This window comes from Coffea arabica, chromosome 3e, assembly GCF_036785885.1.
Source record: "Coffea arabica cultivar ET-39 chromosome 3e, Coffea Arabica ET-39 HiFi, whole genome shotgun sequence".
NCBI classification, from domain to species: domain Eukaryota; kingdom Viridiplantae; phylum Streptophyta; class Magnoliopsida; order Gentianales; family Rubiaceae; genus Coffea; species Coffea arabica.
In genome coordinates, this window is record NC_092315.1 from 19,623,151 (window position 1) to 19,650,691 (window position 27,541).

The window sequence follows — 27,541 nt, forward strand, 5'->3', positions numbered from 1 at the left end:
GATCGATGCAATTTGATTATGGCCCCAAATTACAGAATTTTTGAGCTTGGAGGACTTAATTAGGAGTTCTTGCTGCTTTGGACGCCAATGTAGCGTTAGCTTGCAACAATGACTTTTGGTAGCATTAGCTTGCAACGACGACTTTTGGCCAGACCGAGTTTATCATAGGAATGCCAATTAGCCAAAGACTACCACCAAAATATCGCCGTCCCCCACCTCTCTCTCTCTCCCTCACCTCCCACCCTGCTCCATATCCTTTCCAATCTCAACTGTGAGATCCAAGATTCAAGTAACTAATGATAAATAGAATAATCCCAGCCCCACTTCAGCAATTATTGGTACCTTCATTTTAACAAAGACCGCACAAGTTTCGTTCAGTTGAAAGCGCTAGATTCGGATTTAGAAAAGTCAGCCATCCGCGAATGCCATGAAAGTTGTCTGAGTCTTTCACTAAATGGACCGCTTAATTTATCCATTTTGGATGTGTATCATATTTGGAAATTAGGCTGAAATCTGAGCTAGTGAATCCAATCCAGGCGTCTTTCTAGGTGAAATGTCCAAGTTTTATCAACTGCGGAATTACAACCGACAATACTTCTAAAACAATCGGTTGAAGATATTTAATAGATCTTACACCTTAATACCATCATCAATATGATCCCACATCTGCCAATTTATCATGAACACAAATGGGCTGATGGAGCCTTTTTCTTTTCCTTCTTTTTAACCCCATGCTTTTACATCTAATAGCCAAATATATATGTGTACTAAGAAATTAAGAATACAAAATCCCCAATAACTTCATAAGAGAAGTGACATTACAATTTTTGTTCAATGACGATTTGAGCTAACCTCAAAAGCTTTCACTTAACTCTCTTTCAAGCACAAGACTCCAGAATAAGAAATTAGGACAGATTCCTTCAGTCTACAAGCATCTAATATGGTGTGACAAAAGGACGCCACAGAAAAGAGTGGATGACCCCTACAAGTCTTTCAAGTCTAATTTAATTTATGATATATGGGGTCAATAAAACAGCAGCTACAAAAGAACTTTTCATACGGTTTACGTAGCCTTATCCTTTTAAGTCTTTGTCCCAATAGAATCACAAACCGTCAATTTTCTCAATCATATGTAGTCTGCTAGAGATTCAAGCTACAAGTGAGCTACTCGGGGGCAGTTCGATCAATGGTTTGACTCGAGTTTGAGTAACTCATTTTGTCAAATCGAGTTGAGCACAAGCCTTAGAGAATGAGGCTCAAATGCTCGACGAACTTATTCAAGAAATTAGGTTTTTAAAATTTAAAAGTAATATATATGTGCGTGTGTTACACTTATAAGTATAGAAGTTGTGAAATTTTCCACTAAAAAATTCAGTTCAAGTTCGAATGGCTCAGAAGGATCTGTGAACTCAATTGAATCGAGCTTGAACTTATATACTATTTGGTTGAGTCGAATTTGAACTTAAGAATCTTTACTCATTTGAGTTTGAGCTTGAACTCAAATAGCACTAACAATGATTGAGTTCAATTTCGAGCCTGACACTACTCGAACTCGAATCGGTTCGAATGCACCCCTAATGATATATATAACACTTGAGCTTGCACAACTTTTCAGACAGCAACATAGATCACAACGGAGACAAAGTTACAGCTTCTTTCTCCAAATTTACAATGCATCCAGCCTAGCAAAATGCGGTCTTCGAGGGGAGTCTGGTACAGCAACAAGAAATAAAGAAACCACAATGGATTTTTTTTGTTAGTTTCTCTGCGAATATATGAGTATCATCATGAATTGTTAAATAAAATTCTAAAATTGTATATATTTTAGATGATATAGCACATACTAACAAGTTGTAGCGCTGATTAAGGTTTGAAATGCAACGATAGTGGACTTTAAGGAAACAAATAGAGATACAACTAAAGTAAATTAATTTTCCCAAAGGATCATTTTTTTCAAGTTTGACACCCCCAATCTTGTAATTTCTTTCCTTCAATATCCGTGAAAAATGTCCAGAGGTGTTCCCAAAGCCAACAGACCGTTCAGGACAAAGAAGCATGTTGGAGCAAGTTCACAAACATTATCCAGTTAGTAAGTTTAGTGGACTATGACTTGTTTTATTAGAGAATTAATTGGCAGGGGATTCTAATCCCCGCTGAGGTAATCTGATTAGTTTTGGATTTGGTTTTGTTGGTCAATTCATCAAGCTACCAATAATGATGGTATCCTTGTAATCCTTTAAATTCCTATCACTTTACTTTTTGGTGTCTGTATAATATCCTTGTAATCCTTTCAAACATGCATTTGAGAATAAAGACTCTTATTGACTAGTCAGCAAATAGATGATGGATGCAATTTGATTATGGCCCTAAATTACAGAACTTTTGAGCTTGGAGGGCTGAAATAAGAATCCTTGCTACTTTGAACAGGCAACGTAGCATTAGCTTGCAACTATGACTTTTGGCTAGACCGAGTTTATCAAAGGAATGCCAATTAGCCAAAGATTATTACCACCGAAGCATCTAAAACGCATCTTCTATTTTTGTGGACCACTCCTCCCCCCCTCTCTCCTCTCTCTCTCTCTCTCTCTCTCTTACCTTCCACTCCTTCTTATACCCTTTCCAAACTCAAGTGTTAAATTCAAAATTCAAACCCTAAAACTAGCAGTGGAAAGTGGAGAACCATCCTCTAGTCGAAACTTCAAACTTCAATTCCTTTTTTTTTTAAGTAACCAATGAAAAATAGAATGATCCAAGCCCCACTTTAGCGATTATTGGTACCTTCATTTTTACAGAGACCACACAAGTTTCATTCAGTTGAAAGCGCTAGATTTGGATTTAGAAAAGTCAGCCATACACGAACGTCATGAAAGCTGTCCGAGTTTTTCACTAAATGGACCACTTAATTTATCCATTTATGAGGTATATCATCCTTGGAAATTAGACCAAAATTTGTGCTAGTGAATTGAATCCAAGCGTCTTTTTAAGTGAAATGTCCAAGTTTTATCAACTGAGGAATTACAGTAGATAAAACGTCTAAAACAAACAAGCAGTGGAAAGTGGACAACCATCCTAGTCGAAACTCCAAACTTCAAATCTTTTTTTTTTTAAGTAACCAATGAAAAATAGAATGATCCCAGCCCTACTTTAGCGATTATTGGTACCTTCATTTTTGCAGAGACCGCACAAGTTTCATTCAGTAGAAAGCGCTAGATTTGGATTTAGAAAAGCACCACAGTCAAAATACTAGTATTCACTTAAATACTTATCACTTAACTTTTTGGTGTCTGTTTAATATCTGTATCATATCTTGTACTCCTTTCAAGAATAAAGACTTTTATTGACTAGTCAGCAAATAGATGATCGATGCAATTTGATTATGGCCCCAAATTACAGAATTTTTGAGCTTGGAGGACTTAATTAGGAGTTCTTGCTGCTTTGGACGCCAATGTAGCGTTAGCTTGCAACAATGACTTTTGGTAGCATTAGCTTGCAACGACGACTTTTGGCCAGACCGAGTTTATCATAGGAATGCCAATTAGCCAAAGACTACCACCAAAATATCGCCGTCCCCCACCTCTCTCTCTCTCCCTCACCTCCCACCCTGCTCCATATCCTTTCCAATCTCAACTGTGAGATCCAAGATTCAAGTAACTAATGATAAATAGAATAATCCCAGCCCCACTTCAGCAATTATTGGTACCTTCATTTTAACAAAGACCGCACAAGTTTCGTTCAGTTGAAAGCGCTAGATTCGGATTTAGAAAAGTCAGCCATCCGCGAATGCCATGAAAGTTGTCTGAGTCTTTCACTAAATGGACCGCTTAATTTATCCATTTTGGATGTGTATCATATTTGGAAATTAGGCTGAAATCTGAGCTAGTGAATCCAATCCAGGCGTCTTTCTAGGTGAAATGTCCAAGTTTTATCAACTGCGGAATTACAACCGACAATACTTCTAAAACAATCGGTTGAAGATATTTAATAGATCTTACACCTTAATACCATCATCAATATGATCCCACATCTGCCAATTTATCATGAACACAAATGGGCTGATGGAGCCTTTTTCTTTTCCTTCTTTTTAACCCCATGCTTTTACATCTAATAGCCAAATATATATGTGTACTAAGAAATTAAGAATACAAAATCCCCAATAACTTCATAAGAGAAGTGACATTACAATTTTTGTTCAATGACGATTTGAGCTAACCTCAAAAGCTTTCACTTAACTCTCTTTCAAGCACAAGACTCCAGAATAAGAAATTAGGACAGATTCCTTCAGTCTACAAGCATCTAATATGGTGTGACAAAAGGACGCCACAGAAAAGAGTGGATGACCCCTACAAGTCTTTCAAGTCTAATTTAATTTATGATATATGGGGTCAATAAAACAGCAGCTACAAAAGAACTTTTCATACGGTTTACGTAGCCTTATCCTTTTAAGTCTTTGTCCCAATAGAATCACAAACCGTCAATTTTCTCAATCATATGTAGTCTGCTAGAGATTCAAGCTACAAGTGAGCTACTCGGGGGCAGTTCGATCAATGGTTTGACTCGAGTTTGAGTAACTCATTTTGTCAAATCGAGTTGAGCACAAGCCTTAGAGAATGAGGCTCAAATGCTCGACGAACTTATTCAAGAAATTAGGTTTTTAAAATTTAAAAGTAATATATATGTGCGTGTGTTACACTTATAAGTATAGAAGTTGTGAAATTTTCCACTAAAAAATTCAGTTCAAGTTCGAATGGCTCAGAAGGATCTGTGAACTCAATTGAATCGAGCTTGAACTTATATACTATTTGGTTGAGTCGAATTTGAACTTAAGAATCTTTACTCATTTGAGTTTGAGCTTGAACTCAAATAGCACTAACAATGATTGAGTTCAATTTCGAGCCTGACACTACTCGAACTCGAATCGGTTCGAATGCACCCCTAATGATATATATAACACTTGAGCTTGCACAACTTTTCAGACAGCAACATAGATCACAACGGAGACAAAGTTACAGCTTCTTTCTCCAAATTTACAATGCATCCAGCCTAGCAAAATGCGGTCTTCGAGGGGAGTCTGGTACAGCAACAAGAAATAAAGAAACCACAATGGATTTTTTTTGTTAGTTTCTCTGCGAATATATGAGTATCATCATGAATTGTTAAATAAAATTCTAAAATTGTATATATTTTAGATGATATAGCACATACTAACAAGTTGTAGCGCTGATTAAGGTTTGAAATGCAACGATAGTGGACTTTAAGGAAACAAATAGAGATACAACTAAAGTAAATTAATTTTCCCAAAGGATCATTTTTTTCAAGTTTGACACCCCCAATCTTGTAATTTCTTTCCTTCAATATCCGTGAAAAATGTCCAGAGGTGTTCCCAAAGCCAACAGACCGTTCAGGACAAAGAAGCATGTTGGAGCAAGTTCACAAACATTATCCAGTTAGTAAGTTTAGTGGACTATGACTTGTTTTATTAGAGAATTAATTGGCAGGGGATTCTAATCCCCGCTGAGGTAATCTGATTAGTTTTGGATTTGGTTTTGTTGGTCAATTCATCAAGCTACCAATAATGATGGTATCCTTGTAATCCTTTAAATTCCTATCACTTTACTTTTTGGTGTCTGTATAATATCCTTGTAATCCTTTCAAACATGCATTTGAGAATAAAGACTCTTATTGACTAGTCAGCAAATAGATGATGGATGCAATTTGATTATGGCCCTAAATTACAGAACTTTTGAGCTTGGAGGGCTGAAATAAGAATCCTTGCTACTTTGAACAGGCAACGTAGCATTAGCTTGCAACTATGACTTTTGGCTAGACCGAGTTTATCAAAGGAATGCCAATTAGCCAAAGATTATTACCACCGAAGCATCTAAAACGCATCTTCTATTTTTGTGGACCACTCCTCCCCCCCTCTCTCCTCTCTCTCTCTCTCTCTCTCTCTTACCTTCCACTCCTTCTTATACCCTTTCCAAACTCAAGTGTTAAATTCAAAATTCAAACCCTAAAACTAGCAGTGGAAAGTGGAGAACCATCCTCTAGTCGAAACTTCAAACTTCAATTCCTTTTTTTTTTAAGTAACCAATGAAAAATAGAATGATCCAAGCCCCACTTTAGCGATTATTGGTACCTTCATTTTTACAGAGACCACACAAGTTTCATTCAGTTGAAAGCGCTAGATTTGGATTTAGAAAAGTCAGCCATACACGAACGTCATGAAAGCTGTCCGAGTTTTTCACTAAATGGACCACTTAATTTATCCATTTATGAGGTATATCATCCTTGGAAATTAGACCAAAATTTGTGCTAGTGAATTGAATCCAAGCGTCTTTTTAAGTGAAATGTCCAAGTTTTATCAACTGAGGAATTACAGTAGATAAAACGTCTAAAACAAACAAGCAGTGGAAAGTGGACAACCATCCTAGTCGAAACTCCAAACTTCAAATCTTTTTTTTTTTAAGTAACCAATGAAAAATAGAATGATCCCAGCCCTACTTTAGCGATTATTGGTACCTTCATTTTTGCAGAGACCGCACAAGTTTCATTCAGTAGAAAGCGCTAGATTTGGATTTAGAAAAGCACCACAGTCAAAATACTAGTATTCACTTAAATACTTATCACTTAACTTTTTGGTGTCTGTTTAATATCTGTATCATATCTTGTACTCCTTTCAAGAATAAAGACTTTTATTGACTAGTAAGCAAATAGATGATCGATGCAATTTGATTATGGCCCCAAATTACAGAATTTTTGAGCTTGGAGGACTTAATTAGGAGTTCTTGCTGCTTTGGACGCCAATGTAGCGTTAGCTTGCAACAATGACTTTTGGTAGCATTAGCTTGCAACGACGACTTTTGGCCAGACCGAGTTTATCATAGGAATGCCAATTAGCCAAAGACTACCACCAAAATATCGCCGTCCCCCACCTCTCTCTCTCTCCCTCACCTCCCACCCTGCTCCATATCCTTTCCAATCTCAACTGTGAGATCCAAGATTCAAGTAACTAATGATAAATAGAATAATCCCAGCCCCACTTCAGCAATTATTGGTACCTTCATTTTAACAAAGACCGCACAAGTTTCGTTCAGTTGAAAGCGCTAGATTCGGATTTAGAAAAGTCAGCCATCCGCGAATGCCATGAAAGTTGTCTAAATGCTCGACGAACTTATTCAAGAAATTAGGTTTTTAAAATTTAAAAGTAATATATATGTGCGTGTGTTACACTTATAAGTATAGAAGTTGTGAAATTTTCCACTAAAAAATTCAGTTCAAGTTCGAATGGCTCAGAAGGATCTGTGAACTCAATTGAATCGAGCTTGAACTTATATACTATTTGGTTGAGTCGAATTTGAACTTAAGAATCTTTACTCATTTGAGTTTGAGCTTGAACTCAAATAGCACTAACAATGATTGAGTTCAATTTCGAGCCTGACACTACTCGAACTCGAATCGGTTCGAATGCACCCCTAATGATATATATAACACTTGAGCTTGCACAACTTTTCAGACAGCAACATAGATCACAACGGAGACAAAGTTACAAATCATGAGAAATCACTTTTAGAGCACATATACACATCAAATACAAGAAATGAATGAACACCACAATTTAAAGGATACAGAGGGCTCTCAAGAGCCCAATCCCCGTTGCAATATTTGATCCAACCTAGTTGACCCTCTGTCAACATTCAAATAAAGGAACCAGTCCAGTAGAACACCATTTTAACGCCAAATCCTGTCCACCAACCATACCCCTTATCGGGCCCGAACGCCAAACAAGAACAGGAACAGAAATGATAATACTCGAGTATACCGGAATCAAGAGTCTCAATACCCAAAGATTCCCCAGGAACAGGCACCCATGAGTTGTCAATTACCTCGACCAAACCCTTGCTGACTCGACTTAATTAACTCCCCATGAGGTTGAGCTCAAATTAACAGGAAGATCGTTGGACACACTTCCAAACGATCTCATAACAGGCGCAAGTAACGAGTTCAAGTACATAACAAATACAAGTAATAGATTCCAACTCATGCAGTACAGGCAAGAGAACGAGTGTGATAAAGTACACCCTCATCTTATTCAGAATAACAGAGTTCATAGTTATGCATGTCACACATTTCAAGTATAGATGAACTGATTAAACAACAATTCAGGGGAGTGGTACACTCACCGGTTCCAGTACAGATACTTCAAAAGGTTTTTACCCAAAGTGGCTTTAATCGCCAAGAAACTCTAAAATAATTAAGATAAAACAATTATAGTTCGTACATCCACAAACCCAGTAAATGAAATGCATAAATGAGCCCCGACTATATGTCGTATGCCTTTTCAAGTTCAGTACTAGTACAGAAGAATCAAACTATGACTTTTGAATAAAAAGATAACAGTTGGTCCTAGGGTTACAAACAACCCTCAAAACCCTTCATTTTTACTAAGATCAACTCAATTGAAGGAATCGCTTAGCCCTAAAATTTTGGGCAGCATGCCCTTTGTATTTTGCTATATTCCAGCCATTTATGGCTTCATTGTTTTTCCTCAAATCAGTCCAATTCAACACATAAGAAATCTCAATACAATAGCCCTTCAACTAGGCTTAAGTTCATTCAAATACAAAACAAGTCTAGGAATGCAACTCGAAATCAAGTTTTAAGGACAAAAGCTAAATAGCAGATTTGACATCTCTTAGCGGAACAGACACAACCGAAGCCACGCTTATCGGATTGGGGTGTAATGTATACCGTTTCGAAGAGAAAATAAAGGCCTACAACTTTGATGAAGACCACTTAGTCTAGTTCATAGTGTATACAGGTCAAAATTCCAAATTACAGAACCAGCATCTCACAATCAGACTAGTTAACCGCACTATGATTAAACGACAATAACTCAGGCTACTGAAGTCCGATTGAGGTGTATCTTATGGCGTTTCGAATCCAAAACATATACCTACATTTCTTATGAAGACCTACAAAGCTAAATCATGCATTTTCAGAGGCAAAAATTGAAATCCCCACGAAGACAGAAAACTGTCCGCGAAAATAGGGCTTATGGGCAGTCAAGGGTATTACGGTCATTTTATATGCTACGGTGCTCCGATCGAGCTGAAATTTTACAGGAAGCTATAAAACATCATTTCTTACAACTTTTATGTTTTAACCTAAACCTGATTCGGCCTCTAACATACTCAAATAAAATCGGACAGAACAGGGAAAATTGAAACCCTAAACTAGAATTTCCGCACCAAACCAGAAATTTTCCGCAACCAATCATATCCAACATATACCAACTTCATTTTACACTATAACAAACCATCAATCCATGACTAAGCAATAATTACTATATAAAAACAGAAAAATCAAAAATAAATAAAAAATCCATCAAAACTCCACTTCCAACCATCAGACCTACTACAAATCAACATATTTAGCCACAAAAGCCACTAATTAGACATTATTAGAATCAAAGGAAAGGTTCCTTAGTTACTTACCTTGCCAACCCAAGAAAAGACCCAACTTAGCACCATTTTCTTCCAAACCACTTCACAACCAACCTCACTACTACTAAACTAAGGGTTTTTATGGAGGAATTCAAGTTTAATCGGTTGGATTGGGAGATTGAGCAAGATTATCAGCAAAAGAGTTGAAGGTTTCTTTTCTTTTCTTCCTAGAGAGAGCCGGCCAAAGACGCTTGAAATAAGAATGATTTTTGGGTCAATTTTGATATATGGTAAAGGTAAAGTTAAATGGTCAAAATCCAAGATTAAATAGGATGGTGACACTTGTCACCTTTTAAGCTTAAACTTATCCTCTTGTCTCTCCAATACTAATCCATCTAGGTAATCTCTAATTACCTCTTAACACCTAATAATTTAATTCTGGTATACAAAACTTAATCTAATTGGCCGAATTTGTCGCACTTAACGCCACTAGCGGATCCCACGTCCAATATACACTCTTTATTTCTCATGATCTAACTTATATTAGAAAAATGATTTAAAAACTATATTTACTTATAAAAATCTCGGACAAATCAATATAATAGGGTATAGTGACGAAAATGCATGCGAGAAAATAAAATAACGTATTATGAAATAAAGAAAATTTCCGGGTCCTCACACTCTCTCCCCCTTAAAGAAATTTCGTTCTCGAAATTCTCCTCATACCACAATCTATCTAGAGAGAAATCGTAATAATGCTATGACTAAAACGCCATGCTAAGAAAATCTGTGAAGACATAAGGAGAATACACTCAAAATATCAGGTACTAGATCTACTACTTTTATCGAGAATACACTCATTACATAGGGGTTGCATACACATCGTTCCATAAATACAATTATTTCAGCTAACACATCACTACATGCCGACTTTAACTATTACAGCAGCTTCACATATTACTCAATCAATCATCAAGTACTAAGATCACATTCCACTTACTAGACAATCAAACTCCACAGTCCGGCATCCTATACTTAAAGTTTAAGATACACTACAAAGATCTAGAGCCTAAACTCTGATACCACCTGTGACAGCCTCACCTCCCCCTAAGGCGAACCAAAGGGTTCGGCGAGCCGCCTGCCCAACTCTCGTCGGGACTCACTACAAAACTCAAGCATGAATATAATCGATGGTTTTTAAAAACTCAAACGGAGTATGTTATATCCACCAGTCCAACATATCAAAGTACAAGTCCAATACTTCATCTAAATTTTCATAATAATAACTTAAGTACAATCCTTATGTTTGCAATTCAAATCATTCTTACAAAAGTATAATCCCCAAAATATCATGAGATTTACATTCACTTCAACCACAAGTACATCATACCATAAAGTTCACAAATCTTTCAAAATAACCATTACATTCCACAATGAAAATCAATCACAACCCAAATAAAGGATAATCCACGGTACTCCAAATCCTTGTGCTTGAGTAACTATCCTTCTCGAGTCCTGCATAGAACTAAAATGTTTTTGGGGGTGAGCTGAAGCTCAATGAGGTTTCAAAAGGGAAAATCAAGTATTTATAAACTAGTGCGTAAGTGCTACTTTGAAAACACATGTAGAAGTAGTGCTTTTGCTGGTAACTTTACTATGAGTACAACTCATAAATCATTTAAAATCACTAACGTACATTTGGAATGAATGACCATATAAATATATTGTCATGAATTTTAGTCTAACAAATAGTGGCTCGTCCGACTAGAAGAACATTACAAGGATTGCTTCGTCTCAGAGATTAATGCTCATGAGGAGTCTTACCCGAGAAATGTCAACTAGGAGAGCAATTACAATATTAATAGTAAAGCAAACACAAACGGATACAGTACTCGGTCCACTTCCCGTCCTTATAACTCCCATCGGTAACTCCTTCGATTGACTGGCCATCACCTTATCCCTCCAGCGGTAATACTCGAGTATACCAAAATACAGTGCCCAGGGTTATCAACCTATCCGACCGAGTCCACTTCTGGCTCGAATAGGTGATAACGAAGGGGGGAAAGGCCTTGTTCAGCCGATGTGATAAAGTACACATGGCCTACAGCATACACAAATAACATATAAACAACGAAATATTGAACAGTTAAGTGATACAGTAACAGTTAGGTCGAGTGCGATAAAGTACACACTTACCTAGGAATAAGTATTTATCATTCAAGTGAACAAGATTCATCAAGTATTTGACCACTTAGCCATGTAAGGAGCACTTATCAAGTCACATCACGTATATATATATGCAATTATACAAACAGTGGTTATAAAAGCTCGAGAAGCAATTTTTTTTGTGCAAAACAGTTCGGAATCCCTCACCGTAATCCGGAGCAAAGCAAGAGCAAAAGCAAGAAATTAAAAGAGCTTCTCGGTGTCCTCTGGATCACCTGAGATTAATCACAATCACGAATTACCTAGATGCTCAATCAAGGCGAATAAAAGAAAATCTTTTAGATACACACACTCAAGAGCCTCAAGCTCAAACAAATCGAAATAGGAAGTTTTCACTTAATCATTGGAATAATAACCAAAAGGAATTTAAAAGTCCCATTTCTGAGTTAAATCGTGGCAAGGACTATCAATTTCAAAAGAAGAGTAAAATGCTTAATTTGGCACGGAAATCGAGAAAGGAGAAAAATGTGTTCGTACTAGAAAATTTTCAATAATAGCCCAAGTGCTTGAATATAAGTGAAAAATCATGTTTTCTAAACTTACGAAGTCAAAGTTTCCAAACAATCACTTTTTCCATAATAAATATGGAAGTTAAAGTTCTAACTTTCAAATAGGAAATTTAGTGAAATTTCTCAAGGATTTCTCTAGTTAAAATGCTCAAGGCCAAATTTTCAAGTATTTCGGTTTATCGAAACCGACATTCAAAATAAAGTTCCAAATTATAAGTGAGCACGTTTTCACCATAAAAATAAGTTTGGAATATCCCAAGAGTCTCAAAAGAGTGACCTAAGCTCTTAAAAGAGCAAGCAGGTTCAAATCGGAAAATTTCACTTTTACGCGTGAAACTTTGAAAAATCGGTCTGGAAGTTCAGAAAGTCCAAAAATGTAAAATTTTACACCGTCGGACACTTCATGCGAAACATAACAACTTTGTAGAAGACTGTTATCCAAAAGTCAAATCAAAAGCAAGTTAATTTTTCAAGTGAAATTTCTGTTCATAGAAGATAGGGCAAAACAGTCCCCACTTTTCCAATAACCTTGGATTTTTGTCAAAAATCATAGAATCAAAACCAGCCTTTGAAATTTGATATGTGTTCCATTCCAGTTTTCAAAAAAAAATGAACGGAACTTTATTCCGACGTTCCTAGCTCAAGAAATAAAAGTTTGAAGTTCGCACAAGCTTAAGGACTGATGAGCTTTGTTTTCCAGAATTTTCAATTCTGACACACTTCAGCAAAAAGGCCATATCTGGCTCTATATTTACTCAAATCAGGAATGGTTGGTGGCATTGAAAACTAGATTCACAAGGTTACATTTATACAGAAGAAATTGTTTTCAATATCCAAACCCAAGTGGTTCAAAAATCAGCAACAAGTTGCAATTTCTGGACTGTCCTCGGGTGAACAGTGGCTGTCAATTAGCAAACTTTCAAGACTCACCACGGATCACTCGGGATGAACTAGAAAATGAGCTTAGTACCATTTTAAAGCTATAAGAGTCTAGTTTCAAATTCCACAAGTAGCACTCGATTTTGATCAACGAACAAAATGTTATATCTACACAAATGTTGCTGGTCAGAAAATTCTGGAGCTTGTTCCAGTTTGCTTCTTTACTTGTAACTCAAAATTTAACCAACCATTTGGGTTGATTTTTGGTAGACAACCACAATACACACAGCACAACATATCTACATCAATTTGGAAGCTCAATTAGCACCAGAAAATTTTCGAAATTACAGGGCAGCAGCAAACAAGAAGTCGGGCAGTAAGTCAGAAATTTTCCAGGGTTGTGACCAAACTTTGCGTGCAATTTTGGTGTACCAAATCAAAGGGTTTTTGGCTGAAATTTTGTACACTTAAAGCTCAACATATCAGCACTCAAATGGACTGAAAAAAAGGCACGAAAATATGGGCAGAAAAACAGAATAACAAGGTCAAGAATTTCGGTCAGTAGTCCTCCTTTCTCTCAATTTCCCTCTTTTCTCTTCCTCTTCTAGTTTCTACCATTATAACTCATCAAAATCACACTCACACACACATTAACATCTTAACAGCCCTCAAACAACAATGGTGGGAGTTCATAAAACCCACATCAACCAACCAAATTCAACTAATAACAACAATTCTTCAGAGCTACAAATGAACCAAGAAAGCAAGGATTTTGTGTGTTACCTCTTGGAGCTATGAAACCTAACAAAATCAGAATTTTCCTTCCCAAATTTCACCACCATCAACCACCCAATCCACCCTCAAAGCCACAAAATCAGCTCCTCCACTTAGCTAGGATGAAAACCCACAAGTTGATGAGGAACTTTGATGGATTAGGTGCAAGGTTTGAGCAGAAAAATTGGAGAGCTCTTCTTCCTTTATTTTTTTACTTGTGAGGGCCGAATTTAGAGAGAGAAAGATGAGAGAGATTGTTTCAGAATTTTTTAAGTGTGTTTTTGGGGAGAAAAGGAAGCTTAAAGGCTAAGTTTTCAAGGTCAAACCTCGCTAGGCCCGAATAGGGTTTTGCGCGACCACTTTTCGTGCTCGTTTGCTACTTTTGTATACTAAACCTCCGAGGTAATTCCTCTAGTGCATTAATAGTCATTCTTAGTAGTCTAATATCAAATTCTTAAATCTCCAATTAAACAGATTAATGCGCCTGTCGGGGCCATTTCGGCACGCAGGCGCACAAGAGTCGAACTTAAGGAATTCTCGCTCGAACTTTGAAACTTCAACTTATTCGACTCTAAAACTTTAAAATATGATAATTCAAGTATATATAACAATCAAAATCACCATAAACAATTCAACTCGAATAAATTTGGTCATTAAAATAATAATTGTTTAAAGAACCAATTGTTTAGACTCATTTTCAAGAAATTCATGCAATTTGGGAAAACTTGAGTAACTCACATGCAAAAATACTTTTAAATGACCAATTTAAGAATATTTTGCAATAATTAAAATATGAGTCCTCACATCCTTGACAATGTTTACAAGTTGCATGGCTTACTAGAGTCCATTATTTCTGATAGAGATAAGATTTTCATCAGCAGATTCTGGCAAGAACTGTTCAATAAGTTGGGAATAAGCCTACATTATAGTTCTTCTTATCACCATCAATCTGATGGGCAAAGTGAGAGGGTGAACCAATGCTTGGAGAACTACCTCAGAAGCATGTGCAGTGAACATCCCACACACTGGAGCAGCTGGTTACCAACAGCTGAACTCTGGTACAATACTAATTTTCATACCAGCTTGCAAGTCTCTCCATTTGAATAGAGCTGTTAAACGAACCGAGCTGTTCGTTAGTTCGGTTCGTTTCGGCTCGTTCGTGTTCGTTAAAGGCTCGTTCGAAAGCCTTAAACGAACCGAACACGAACGAATTTTTGTGTTCGTTTAATAATCGAGCGAACACGAACATGTTCGCTAATTTTAACGAACGTTCGCGAACAAGGACATAATTGTCATTTGACAAATTTTAGGATTACTCATAAGAAATTCTAAAACTTTCCCCTTCCCTTTCCAGCCTTACTTTTGTTTTCATTCCCCGTTGGCCGCTGCTGAAAGTCCAAACTGAAAGCTCCGCTGCTGTCCAAAGTTCTAGACTTTCTACCGTCCATAGTCCAAACTGATAAGCTCCGCTGCTGTTCTAGACTGATAAGAGAGAGAGACCACTGTTGTTCCAACTTCCAAACTGATAAGAGAGAGACCGGAGTTTCAGTTGCCCCAATCAACATCTTTGGTGGCTGGCTGACTTCGGAGATCGCGTGCCTCCCTCCTTTGATTCGGTATGATTTTTCACAGATCTATGATTTATGTTTCTCAATCTGGAATTTTTTGAATTCATTAGATCAAATTTGATTGCAAGCTTGAAGGGTCAAAGTTTTAGCACTAACGCTAGCCAAATTGTCCCTCACGTGATGTCTTCAGCTGTAGTTTCGTCTTTTGGCATCTAATACTTGAAATCTTGGAATAATGTAATATTTCTTGTGCATATCATTTCCTTTTTTTACTTTCATCAAGACACATTCATTAATCTGTCAAAACTGGCGCATGATGATTTAAGACATCAAGGCAGTAGCAGCAAGCAGCAAAGCATTTTTTTTCCTTCCATTTCCGTGCTTGTGAGCTTCAAGCTGCTAAATCAATAGCTAGAGATCTCAGAATGGAAACTTGATGCAGAGAAAGTAAAATTATATGACAAGTAAACCACTGGATGGATTAAGTTTGATGTGAACAATGGATTGAGGGGTTAGGGACATAATTCTAAGTCTAAGATTTCTGGTTTTGTTTGACCGAATTTTTCATGGTATGGGAAATGATGATGATGATGAACAAGGGTGGAAAAGATAGAAAAAAAAATGAAATACCTGTAGCGGTGGTGGAAATTTTCAATGTTTGTCATTCTTAATTCCTCTATATGCATGTATGATGTCTAGTTCCTTTTGATTGATATTTTTAAAACTGATTGAAAACTTTTATAGTTGATTATTACTCTATTCTTTGCAGAGTCTTGGGGAAAAAAATTCGAATGCCTTGGTCCACCTAGCTCTTTTCAACTACAATGAATTTGGTCCAGTCACTTCATTTTCTTTGCCGTGGCTGATGGATTCAAATGGATAGATGAAGTGGATGTAGTTATAGTCAAATTGTGAAGTGGAGCAAATTTGTACTTGTCTTATGGCTGAATTTTTATATTTGAAGGACAAATTACTTTGTTTTATTTGTTGTTTTTATGTTAATGTTGGTTATGCAGTTAATGAATAATGGAATTTAGTCATTTAGTATTTTAATTATTTTTTAGGATGATTAATGATTTGTGTGGCATATTTAAGGCCTAGAATAATCTGGATTCGAACTTTTCGAACGTGTTCGCGAACGGCTCGTTTATGTTAAACGAGTCGAACACGAACACGAACACGAATACGAACTTTACTTAACCAGCCAAACACGAACACAGGTTTAGAGTTCGAAACTTAACGAACGAATACGAACGGAGTTCGAATCACTTAACGAACAGAGCTCAAACATGAGATACTCGGTTCGTTTCGGTTCGTTTACAGCTCTACATTTGAAGCACTGTACGGATACAAGCCAAACCACATTCCTCTAGGGCCTTTCCATGACAGTGTCATACCTACTGTAGCTATCATGTTGTAGGATAGACTCCAAGCTCTATCTCTCATCAAAGAGAACTTGGCCAAGTGATGAGGAGGTCGAGAGAGCTATCCAAGTGGAGCAAGTGAAGGTACCATTGGGGCCTATGACACGAGCTCGCGTGAAGAGATTGAATGAGACACTACAAACATTGGTTCGTGCGGCCCGAGAGTCAAGTGGAGAGTCAAAGGCCATCGAGGGTCTCAACGAAACTAGGCTCGTTGTCCTAGTCTCGGCCGTCACTGAAGATTAGAAGTCCAAGATTCGGCTAAGGGGGTCCATAGCCCATTATTAGTTTAGTAGGGTGTAATAAAGAGATCTAGGCCATGTGGACCGTAGGTCCAATAGCTCTTTTAGTTAGTTAACGAGTTAGTCCCTACGCTGAGCTAGTTCGGGGGTCTCGCTGACCGGTCAACGAGTCGGGGGTCCAGGGGGCGACACGCCCCGGTGGGGGCTCAGGGGCAACGCCCCCGGACCTTACGGTACGTATGTTGTGTCGCTAGTGTCAGCCCAAAGAGAAGCCCAAGGGCTGGCCGAATTTCCTTCATGTTTTCCAAGCTTTGTTGGGTCTTAGTCACTACTACAAATAGCCTTAAGTCATTGTTTACATTCAGTTTTTGATGATTAATAAAATTACATTGAGAGTTCTCTCAAAGCTTCATTGAAGCGCCTTGAATACCTTAGATTTATATCTTAGGTATTCAATTGACTTATCAATCTAGGACCGCGCTAGATTGTGGCGTCTTCTACAAATACCGAGGTTTGTTGACCACGTGATCAACGGATTTAGGTGATCCACTGCATTCATCGTCTTCAATGTGAGTCTCCACTTTCTAGATCCAGGCCTTTCTGTACGGGTTGCATCACAAAGTTGGTGCCGTTCGTATCACCAAGGCTCAGAAGCGCATGAAGTTTTTTACAGACAGGCATAGGACAGAAAGAACTCTATAGGTGGGAGACTGGGTGTTTCTCAAATTGCAGCTTTATAGGCAACAAACAGTAGCCATTCGAAGGAGTTTGAAGCTCACTGCAAAGTATTATGGGCCTTTCTAAATTGTTGCCAAAGTGGGAGCAGTGGCCTACAAGTTACTACTACCTGAACGAGCTCGAATCCATCCTGTGTTTCATGTTTCCCTATTGAAGAAGAAGATTGGGAACACACAAGCTATTGAAGCTACCCTGCCAGCACTAGATACAGCTGATCAGTGTAAGCTAAAACCTGAGAAAGTCCTCAAGAGGAGAGCTACTATGCGGAATTTGTAGTCGGTTATTCAGTATTTGGTGAAATGGAATCACCTATCGGAGTCAGAGTGTGAGGACCCAAAAATTTTCTTAATTTTATCTTATTTGACTGGCTTATTTAATTATTTATTCACCCATTTTCTCCGAATAATTTATTTCAACCATTTCAAGTTCATTTGTATGGAACAATGTCTCCCTTATGTTTTTAAAACGTTTTGTTAGCAAAATTTATTTTTCAGAGGCTCGTTTAGTAAGAAATAATGAGTACACATTTTTTGAGACAAAATTCGATTCGAGTGTACAATAATCTTGAAAAATTAAGAATGATCAATAGTAGACTAAGAAAAGTTAATTGAGAGATTAGATGTGAGTGAGTTAAAATTAAGCTTATACCGTGCGCGTGTCAAAAGTTTTCCAAAACTCGCGCTGGTACAAACTAATTGGGGATTTGAGGAATTAATACTAGACTCGTGTAAGGGCTCATATTTTTATTCTTAAAATAGTCATTTTTATAATTATTTATCCTAGTACTAGTTACTTATATTATCGTTACAAGAATTTCTTTTAAATTTCACTTTATCGCGCGCGAATTGGAAGTTCGCGTTTTTCGCATCGAATCAACCCAATGAAGATTTAAGAAATTTATTCTAGACTACTAAGAGTGAATAATTATAATGTTAAAAGAAGTACATTAGAAGTTTAGTGCACAAATGAAACAAATCCGAGAGAAAACGGACACGAAACGCGCGCGTGAGTACTATTCATAGTTGACTTTTTTGCAAATTATAACCACAAATCACTTAAGCTTCCAAGGGAAGCTTCATTCATCAGCCATACACTCTCTCTCCTCTCCTCAAGCTTGACCGAACTCCTCCAAGAAAGAAGGAAGAAAACTTTCCACCATTCTTGCACTAATCTTCCTCCATTTCATCTCAAACTTTGCATCCAACTCACAAACCACTTGGGAATTCACTTAAGCTAGAAGAAATACTTCATCTTGGCGGTTTTCTTGGAGCTTTTGGTGCCAAAAATTTCTGGTTTCTCTTAAAGCTAGGAGGTAACCATCCAACACCATCCAGTCTTTCATTCTTGGCTTTAATGGGTTTTATCCTTGGCTTTGAAGCTTGTAGCTTCATTATTATTGTTATTACTTGGATTGGATTGGATTGGTTGAAGTGGACTCTATGAATTCCCACCTTGGTTGTATGGACTGATATGATGATATAATGTTTGGTTTGAGTTGTTTAAGTGTTGTTTAAGATGATTATGGATAGAGAATCGAAGGAAAGATCAAAGGAAATTGCGCAAGAATGCTGGCTGAAATCTGTTCTGTTTTGCCTTGTTTATATTTCAAATTTTTAGTGCTCAAATGACTATGAAACTGATGTATATATGTTGTATATGGTGTGCAAAAATTTTTTACCAAAAATCATTTGAATTAATTGCGAAAAATCTGAAATTTCGAAATGTGAAGAAACCTGGAAAATGTGTTCGGACAGCTTGAACAGTGTCCCTTTGATCGAACATATCTTTTTGTACAGCTGTCAAAATCGAGTTCCGCTATGGCATTTGAAACTAAACAGTTGTAGCTTTCTAACGGTATAAAATTCACTTTCTGGTTAGAAATGAGTGAGCCGTAGTGAGTCAGCAAAGTTGCTGCCCTGTTCTGTTGGCCTATCCGAGAGAAAGGTAGAAGCTGCATTTTGTGGCTCTATTTTCTCTCACTTAGGAATTGATTTTGAAAATGATTTGTTCTGATGAAATGTAGCCTTATGATTCTAGTTTCCAACTCCACCAACCATTCTTAATTCCAAGTTTTATTGAGTGAAATATGGTTCTATTTCCAAACTGCGACAAAACTGAAAAACCCTTCTTTTTGGCTGGCCAACTGATTTGGTTGCTTGTGAGAGGTTTTATTTTGAAATTTTGATGTCAACCAACTATAAATTGCTTATGAAATGTTTCTTGGACCTTGGTTTCACAAATGAACTAAAATGGGACTGATTTCATGGTGCAAAGTGTTTGAAAAGAGAAAGAAAACAAGAGGACAGATTTGCTTTGGGAAATTTCTTGAACTTTGGTAGTTTTGTTAACTACCTTCCCGTACGAGTTTTTACATGAAATTTGATAGAGAAATATCCCTCATATGGGAGTTTAATTGTACCAAATTTGATATTATTCTAAGACTATTTTGATACCCAAATGATGTCCCAAAGTTTACTTTCAAATCTGAAAAATTCACTGTTTAATAGTGAAAATTTACCAACTTTGAGCTACTATATCTTGATGTTCAAAACTTCGAATTTAGTTCCATTTATTGTGTTTGAAACTTTGTTTGGAATTCTTATTGTGTTACAAATTTCAGAGGCTAGTTCACTTCTTGTGAATTTTTCCGAATTCCCAAAGTTTGCCGAAAAACATGATCGAAACTGTCTTATATGCTCAAGTCAACCACTTTGAGCTGAAATTTGAACATCTTCCGTTTAGAATCATGGAAAGATGTCTTCTAGGAACCTTTAGTATTTTGAACCAAGATTCCAGCTGGTATAAATTTTTCCAATTTTGGACCTATTGAGTGCAAGTTTTGATTTTTCTAAATTTGACGTGCAAAACTAAAATTTTTCCGACTCGATAGGAATTGAGTTTTTGGAAACTCTTTGCTATCATTCGATATTGGTTGACCATTTTAAACTTGATTTCATGAAGAAAATTAGTTTTCCTTGTGTTATTAAACCTCACTTTTGAGTCTCGATTTACAAGTAATTAAGCCTCTCTTTCATGATATTTTCTTAATATTGTACAAATGTACAATCTTTCTTGTTAACAAGGGGTTTATAAGTGATAGTGTGTGATAGTAAATTATTATTTGCTCAGGCGCTCAAGGGGACTTTCAAGAGGATCTCGAAGCGGACGCCTAAAAGTTGTTTGAGCAATTACTCCCTACTTTGATTGGTAAGTGTCAAGTGCTAGAGTTGTTGCAATTATGTGAATTGCTTCTTATGGATTAATGATTGATAATTGTTGAGTCGAGTGTGTACTTTATCGCACTCGTTCTCTTTCAACCGATTGTACAACTGAATTGTAATTGATTGACTGAATTGCAACTGATTGACTGCACGTCGTTGGAATGAATCTCCTCGACTTATAACTGAACTGTGGGGACGCCCAAATCTCAATTGGCCGACCTTGCTACTCGAGCTAGCAAGGGCTTGGTCGAGGAGCTTGGTGAACCATGAGATAACTGTAAACATGACCTATTGAGAGATCTTGCTTGGCCTACTCGCGTAGTAGTGCCTTTTATTGAAGTGCGGGCCCGGTGCGGTGTATGGTGGATGGAACTGTGAAATAAGTGGAGTTCTACGGAGTTAAATGCCGACCCGGTTGATGGAGTGTCATCGCGGGAAGGTATTCGATTGAGGTTTGGCGAAGCAAGTGGAACTTAGCTCCTGAAAGTTCCTGTATCCTCATTGAATGTGTTTAATTGAAAATTGTGAATTGCTTGAATGTTACAGCTTTAATTCTTGCTTAAATGCCATTGTTACTTGAACTATGTGTTTTGCATGTTTTCTTGGCCTCACTAAATTTTAGCTCATCCCATTAGATTTGTTTTTTTTAACAGGGGCCGAGATGGAAAGAGTTTTGGAGAAGCTGACTTGAGGCACTTTTGATTAGGGTTTTAAATGTACTGGACTAGACATCTTTTGAAAGTTGTGTATTTTGGGAAAGCGGTTGTATTTCGAAACTTGTGATGTAAGATTGAATATTCATGTATGGAAATGACTTCTTGTCTTTATTTCGACTTCGTTATTAGTCGTTATCCTTAAATTTGAACTGGAATTGTACTGAGTTCTGACGAGAATTGGGCAGGTGTCCCGCCGATACCCTTTGGTACGTCTTAGGGAGAAGTGGGGGCGTCACACAGAGTCATCTTGGGAGGATAAAACCTTCATCAACAAACAATTCCCAGATTTTCAAGCTTGAGGACAAGCTTCACATTAAGGGGGTGGGATTGTCAGGAACTATTATTTTGAAGAATGTCATTTTATTCACATGAAAGTACGTTTTGGCCAAATGCATTGATGGTTGCAAAACTACTTCATTGGACTTAAGCTAACCGTTAGCCATTAAATGTAGTTAGTTAGAAATATTTGCATATATACCCTTGGTTGTGTAACCGAAAGTTGAGTTTTTTTTTTCCGAAACGGAATATTACACACACACACAAATAATGAGAGACATGCAGCAAACATCGGCAAACCGGCCCAAAAGCAATCTAAGGGGGACCCACAAGGAATAAAAACTACCAATTTGGACAATCTTCTCTCTTTCCTCTCTTCTGTTATTTTCTCTCTCTTCTTATCTCCTCATTTCTCTCTATTCTTCCAGGTCAGTTTCTCTCTTTTCTTTGATTTCCAGTGAATATTCCGGCAGATAATCCCCAGGGCCTAACAAGAATATAGTATAGAGTGGTAGTAATGTTGTGTTTGGTGTACCTTTTAATTCATTTATTTTTATCTTTTTCCATTTTTTTTAGCATACTTTATGGTTTTAATTAAGATACATAAATGCAATATAAATTAGAAAAAGAACTCAAATAGTACTCTTTTATGTTTTTAAATTTTTTCATGTAAATATTATAAATAATTCATTTATTATCGTCATCATCATCTTTGATATAACCCCATGCGTAGCACCACAGTCAAAATACTAGTATTCACTTAAATACTTATCACTTAACTTTTTGGTGTCTGTTTAATATCTGTATCATATCTTGTACTCCTTTCAAGAATAAAGACTTTTATTGACTAGTAAGCAAATAGATGATCGATGCAATTTGATTATGGCCCCAAATTACAGAATTTTTGAGCTTGGAGGACTTAATTAGGAGTTCTTGCTGCTTTGGACGCCAATGTAGCGTTAGCTTGCAACAATGACTTTTGGTAGCATTAGCTTGCAACGATGACTTTTGGCCAGACCGAGTTTATCATAGGAATGCCAATTAGCCAAAGACTACCACCAAAATATCGCCGTCCCCCACCTCTCTCTCTCTCCCTCACCTCCCACCCTGCTCCATATCCTTTCCAATCTCAACTGTGAGATCCAAGATTCAAGTAACTAATGATAAATAGAATAATCCCAGCCCCACTTCAGCAATTATTGGTACCTTCATTTTAACAAAGACCGCACAAGTTTCGTTCAGTTGAAAGCGCTAGATTCGGATTTAGAAAAGTCAGCCATCCGCGAATGCCATGAAAGTTGTCTGAGTCTTTCACTAAATGGACCGCTTAATTTATCCATTTTGGAGGTGTATCATCTTTGGAAATTAGGCTGAAATCTGAGCTAGTGAATCCAATCCAGGCGTCTTTCTAGGTGAAATGTCCAAGTTTTATCAACTGCGGAATTACAACCGACAATACTTCTAAAACAATCGGTTGAAGATATTTAATAGATCTTACACCTTAATACCATCATCAATATGATCCCACATCTGCCAATTTATCATGAACACAAATGGGCTGATGGAGCCTTTTTCTTTTCCTTCTTTTTAACCCCATGCTTTTACATCTAATAGCCAAATATATATGTGTACTAAGAAATTAAGAATACAAAATCCCCAATAACTTCATAAGAGAAGTGACATTACAATTTTTGTTCAATGACGATTTGAGCTAACCTCAAAAGCTTTCACTTAACTCTCTTTCAAGCACAAGACTCCAGAATAAGAAATTAGGACAGATTCCTTCAGTCTACAAGCATCTAATATGGTGTGACAAAAGGACGCCACAGAAAAGAGTGGATGACCCCTACAAGTCTTTCAAGTCTAATTTAATTTATGATATATGGGGTCAATAAAACAGCAGCTACAAAAGAACTTTTCATACGGTTTACGTAGCCTTATCCTTTTAAGTCTTTGTCCCAATAGAATCACAAACTGTCAATTTTCTCAATCATATGTAGTCTGCTAGAGATTCAAGCTACAAGTGAGCTACTCGGGGGCAGTTCGATCAAAGGTTTGACTCGAGTTTGAGTAACTCATTTTGTCAAATCGAGTTGAGCACAAGCCTTAGAGAATGAGGCTCAAATGCTCGACGAACTTATTCAAGAAATTAGGTTTTTAAAATTTAAAAGTAATATATATGTGCGTGTGTTACACTTATAAGTATAGAAGTTGTGAAATTTTCCACTAAAAAATTCAGTTCAAGTTCGAATGGCTCAGAAGGATCTGTGAACTCAATTGAATCGAGCTTGAACTTATATACTATTTGGTTGAGTCGAATTTGAACTTAAGAATCTTTACTCATTTGAGTTTGAGCTTGAACTCAAATAGCACTAACAATGATTGAGTTCAATTTCGAGCCTGACACTACTCGAACTCGAATCGGTTCGAATGCACCCCTAATGATATATATAACACTTGAGCTTGCACAACTTTTCAGACAGCAACATAGATCACAACGGAGACAAAGTTACAGCTTCTTTCTCCAATTTTACAATGCATCCAGCCTAGCAAAATGCGGTCTTCGAGGGGAGTCTGGTACAGCAACAAGAAATAAAGAAACCACAATGGATTTTTTTTGTTAGTTTCTCTGCGAATATATGAGTATCATCATGAATTGTTAAATAAAATTCTAAAATTGTATATATTTTAGATGATATAGCACATACTAACAAGTTGTAGCGCTGATTAAGGTTTGAAATGCAACGATAGTGGACTTTAAGGAAACAAATAGAGATACAACTAAAGTAAATTAATTTTCCCAAAGGATCATTTTTTTCAAGTTTGACACCCCCAATCTTGTAATTTCTTTCCTTCAATATCCGTGAAAAATGTCCAGAGGTGTTCCCAAAGCCAACAGACCGTTCAGGACAAAGAAGCATGTTGGAGCAAGTTCACAAACATTATCCAGTTAGTAAGTTTAGTGGACTATGACTTGTTTTATTATAGAATTAATTGGCAGGGGATTCTAATCCCCGCTGAGGTAATCTGATTAGTTTTGGATTTGGTTTTGTTGGTCAATTCATCAAGCTACCAATAATGATGGTATCCTTGTAATCCTTTAAATTCCTATCACTTTACTTTTTGGTGTCTGTATAATATCCTTGTAATCCTTTCAAACATGCATTTGAGAATAAAGACTCTTATTGACTAGTCAGCAAATAGATGATGGATGCAATTTGATTATGGCCCTAAATTACAGAACTTTTGAGCTTGGAGGGCTGAAATAAGAATCCTTGCTACTTTGAACAGGCAACGTAGCATTAGCTTGCAACTATGACTTTTGGCTAGACCGAGTTTATCAAAGGAATGCCAATTAGCCAAAGATTATTACCACCGAAGCATCTAAAACGCATCTTCTATTTTTGTGGACCACTCCTCCCCCCCTCTCTCCTCTCTCTCTCTCTCTCTCTCTCTTACCTTCCACTCCTTCTTATACCCTTTCCAAACTCAAGTGTTAAATTCAAAATTCAAACCCTAAAACTAGCAGTGGAAAGTGGAGAACCATCCTCTAGTCGAAACTTCAAACTTCAATTCCTTTTTTTTTTAAGTAACCAATGAAAAATAGAATGATCCAAGCCCCACTTTAGCGATTATTGGTACCTTCATTTTTACAGAGACCACACAAGTTTCATTCAGTTGAAAGCGCTAGATTTGGATTTAGAAAAGTCAGCCATACACGAACGTCATGAAAGCTGTCCGAGTTTTTCACTAAATGGACCACTTAATTTATCCATTTATGAGGTATATCATCCTTGGAAATTAGACCAAAATTTGTGCTAGTGAATTGAATCCAAGCGTCTTTTTAAGTGAAATGTCCAAGTTTTATCAACTGAGGAATTACAGTAGATAAAACGTCTAAAACAAACAAGCAGTGGAAAGTGGACAACCATCCTAGTCGAAACTCCAAACTTCAAATCTTTTTTTTTTTAAGTAACCAATGAAAAATAGAATGATCCCAGCCCTACTTTAGCGATTATTGGTACCTTCATTTTTGCAGAGACCGCACAAGTTTCATTCAGTAGAAAGCGCTAGATTTGGATTTAGAAAAGCACCACAGTCAAAATACTAGTATTCACTTAAATACTTATCACTTAACTTTTTGGTGTCTGTTTAATATCTGTATCATATCTTGTACTCCTTTCAAGAATAAAGACTTTTATTGACTAGTCAGCAAATAGATGATCGATGCAATTTGATTATGGCCCCAAATTACAGAATTTTTGAGCTTGGAGGACTTAATTAGGAGTTCTTGCTGCTTTGGACGCCAATGTAGCGTTAGCTTGCAACAATGACTTTTGGTAGCATTAGCTTGCAACGACGACTTTTGGCCAGACCGAGTTTATCATAGGAATGCCAATTAGCCAAAGACTACCACCAAAATATCGCCGTCCCCCACCTCTCTCTCTCTCCCTCACCTCCCACCCTGCTCCATATCCTTTCCAATCTCAACTGTGAGATCCAAGATTCAAGTAACTAATGATAAATAGAATAATCCCAGCCCCACTTCAGCAATTATTGGTACCTTCATTTTAACAAAGACCGCACAAGTTTCGTTCAGTTGAAAGCGCTAGATTCGGATTTAGAAAAGTCAGCCATCCGCGAATGCCATGAAAGTTGTCTGAGTCTTTCACTAAATGGACCGCTTAATTTATCCATTTTGGATGTGTATCATATTTGGAAATTAGGCTGAAATCTGAGCTAGTGAATCCAATCCAGGCGTCTTTCTAGGTGAAATGTCCAAGTTTTATCAACTGCGGAATTACAACCGACAATACTTCTAAAACAATCGGTTGAAGATATTTAATAGATCTTACACCTTAATACCATCATCAATATGATCCCACATCTGCCAATTTATCATGAACACAAATGGGCTGATGGAGCCTTTTTCTTTTCCTTCTTTTTAACCCCATGCTTTTACATCTAATAGCCAAATATATATGTGTACTAAGAAATTAAGAATACAAAATCCCCAATAACTTCATAAGAGAAGTGACATTACAATTTTTGTTCAATGACGATTTGAGCTAACCTCAAAAGCTTTCACTTAACTCTCTTTCAAGCACAAGACTCCAGAATAAGAAATTAGGACAGATTCCTTCAGTCTACAAGCATCTAATATGGTGTGACAAAAGGACGCCACAGAAAAGAGTGGATGACCCCTACAAGTCTTTCAAGTCTAATTTAATTTATGATATATGGGGTCAATAAAACAGCAGCTACAAAAGAACTTTTCATACGGTTTACGTAGCCTTATCCTTTTAAGTCTTTGTCCCAATAGAATCACAAACCGTCAATTTTCTCAATCATATGTAGTCTGCTAGAGATTCAAGCTACAAGTGAGCTACTCGGGGGCAGTTCGATCAATGGTTTGACTCGAGTTTGAGTAACTCATTTTGTCAAATCGAGTTGAGCACAAGCCTTAGAGAATGAGGCTCAAATGCTCGACGAACTTATTCAAGAAATTAGGTTTTTAAAATTTA

General features: G+C 37.0%; 1 long non-coding RNA gene across 1 annotated transcript; it reads right to left on the reverse strand.

Moving 5' to 3' along the window:
* Positions 1-10,701: 10,701 nt before the first annotated feature.
* Positions 10,702-14,156, reverse strand: LOC140038685 (uncharacterized). Its single transcript, XR_011842253.1, has 3 exons — positions 13,841-14,156; positions 11,817-11,884; positions 10,702-10,968 (listed from the first exon to the last, which is right to left on the reverse strand). It is a non-coding gene; the product is annotated as an uncharacterized lncRNA (long non-coding RNA).
* Positions 14,157-27,541: the final 13,385 nt, after the last annotated feature.